Raw genomic sequence first — 2500 nt, forward strand, 5'->3', positions numbered from 1 at the left:
CGAAAGATGGTGAACTATGCCTGGCCAGGACGAAGTCAGGGGAAACCCTGATGGAGGTCCGTAGCGATTCTGACGTGCAAATCGATCGTCGGAGCTGGGTATAGGGGCGAAAGACTAATCGAACCATCTAGTAGCTGGTTCCCTCCGAAGTTTCCCTCAGGATAGCTGGTGCTCGTACGAGTCTCATCCGGTAAAGCGAATGATTAGAGGCCTTGGGGCCGAAACGACCTCAACCTATTCTCAAACTTTAAATGGGTGAGATCTCCGGCTTGCTTGATATGCTGAAGCCGCGAGCAAACGACTCGGATCGGAGTGCCAAGTGGGCCACTTTTGGTAAGCAGAACTGGCGCTGTGGGATGAACCAAACGCCGAGTTAAGGCGCCCGAATCGACGCTCATGGGAAACCATGAAAGGCGTTGGTTGCTTAAGACAGCAGGACGGTGGCCATGGAAGTCGGAATCCGCTAAGGAGTGTGTAACAACTCACCTGCCGAAGCAACTAGCCCTGAAAATGGATGGCGCTGAAGCGTCGTGCCTATACTCGGCCGTCAGTCTGGCAGTCATGGCCGGTCCTTGCGGCCGGCCGCGAAGCCCTGACGAGTAGGAGGGTCGCGGCGGTGGGCGCAGAAGGGTCTGGGCGTGAGCCTGCCTGGAGCCGCCGTCGGTGCAGATCTTGGTGGTAGTAGCAAATACTCCAGCGAGGCCCTGGAGGGCTGACGCGGAGAAGGGTTTCGTGTGAACAGCCGTTGCACACGAGTCAGTCGATCCTAAGCCCTAGGAGAAATCCGATGTTGATGGGGGCCGTCATAGCATGATGCGCTTTGTGCTGGCCCCCGTTGGGCGAAAGGGAATCCGGTTCCTATTCCGGAACCCGGCAGCGGAACCGATACAAGTCGGGCCCCTCTTTTAGAGATGCTCGTCGGGGTAACCCAAAAGGACCCGGAGACGCCGTCGGGAGATCGGGGAAGAGTTTTCTTTTCTGCATGAGCGTTCGAGTTCCCTGGAATCCTCTAGCAGGGAGATAGGGTTTGGAACGCGAAGAGCACCGCAGTTGCGGCGGTGTCCCGATCTTCCCCTCGGACCTTGAAAATCCGGGAGAGGGCCACGTGGAGGTGTCGCGCCGGTTCGTACCCATATCCGCAGCAGGTCTCCAAGGTGAAGAGCCTCTAGTCGATAGAATAATGTAGGTAAGGGAAGTCGGCAAATTGGATCCGTAACTTCGGGATAAGGATTGGCTCTGAGGATCGGGGCGTGTCGGGCTTGGTCGGGAAGTGGGTCAGCGCTAACGTGCCGGGCCTGGGCGAGGTGAGTGCCGTAGGGGTGCCGGTAAGTGCGGGCGTTTAGCGCGGGCGTGGTCTGCTCTCGCCGTTGGTCGGCCTCGTGCTGGCCGGCGGTGCAGGATGCGCGCGCCTGCGCGGCGTTCGCGCCCCGGTGCTTCAACCTGCGTGCAGGATCCGAGCTCGGTCCCGTGCCTTGGCCTCCCACGGATCTTCCTTGCTGCGAGGCCGCGTCCGCCTTAGCGTGCTCCTCCGGGGGCGCGCGGGTGCGCGGATTCTCTTCGGCCGCCATTCAACGATCAACTCAGAACTGGCACGGACTGGGGGAATCCGACTGTCTAATTAAAACAAAGCATTGCGATGGCCCTAGCGGGTGTTGACGCAATGTGATTTCTGCCCAGTGCTCTGAATGTCAACGTGAAGAAATTCAAGCAAGCGCGGGTAAACGGCGGGAGTAACTATGACTCTCATAGTTACTGGGCAAGTGAAGCGCAATACATGGGCCATGCCCTCTTAGCCTCTCCTTGCCTGCGGCTTCCCCCCTTCCCGTGGGCCCGCTGATACGCCAGTCCTTGATAGGACTGGTAAGCAGAGTGGAAGTCCGCACTTGGGGCTTTGGGGGGTTACCAGCCCTCCATCGCATAACCCTTCATGTTGGGACAACAAGAGAAGAAAACACGGGTTCCGGGCCTTCCGCTGAAGGACCCGGCCTAACAGTCCCGACTGCTAGCCTGCCAACCGTCCCTGAAGTAGAGGAGGCCGTGGAGCCATGGTTCCACTGCAGCATCTGCAGCCGTGCCTTCCGCAGCAAGATCGGGCTCGGACAACACCGCCGCCGCGCCCATCCGGAAGCGGCAAATGCGGAGATTGCAACTGATAGGAAGCGAGCTCGGTGGGCGGAAGAAGAAATGCGGGAGCTCGCCCTGGCGGAGGCTAGGCTTCTCTGTGCCAGTGACTCCAAAGTCCTTTTTGCAAACCAGGAGCTTCTACCCCTGTTTCCGCACCGTACCCTGGATGCCATCAAGTGCAGGAGGCGGACGGTGGCACACAGGACGATGGTGCGGGAATACGTAGAGGAGCTGAGGCGGGAACAACAGACGCAGCATGGTCTGCGCCATTCACCCGACCCGGAGTCGCTGCCGGAGGGGCCACCCTCTCCGCCGGAGCTTGAGCGCCCGCCACAAACATCTGTAGTCGACGAAGCCATATGGAGGCACCTCGCCG

General features: G+C 59.7%; 1 pseudogene; it reads left to right on the forward strand.

Annotated features, from left to right (window-relative positions):
• The window catches only part of LOC126449319 (large subunit ribosomal RNA), a 7809-nt pseudogene that overhangs the window by 1134 nt on the left and 4175 nt on the right, over positions 1 to 2500 (forward strand).

This window comes from Schistocerca serialis, unplaced genomic scaffold (genome assembly GCF_023864345.2).
Source record: "Schistocerca serialis cubense isolate TAMUIC-IGC-003099 unplaced genomic scaffold, iqSchSeri2.2 HiC_scaffold_715, whole genome shotgun sequence".
NCBI classification, from domain to species: Eukaryota; Metazoa; Arthropoda; class Insecta; order Orthoptera; family Acrididae; genus Schistocerca; species Schistocerca serialis.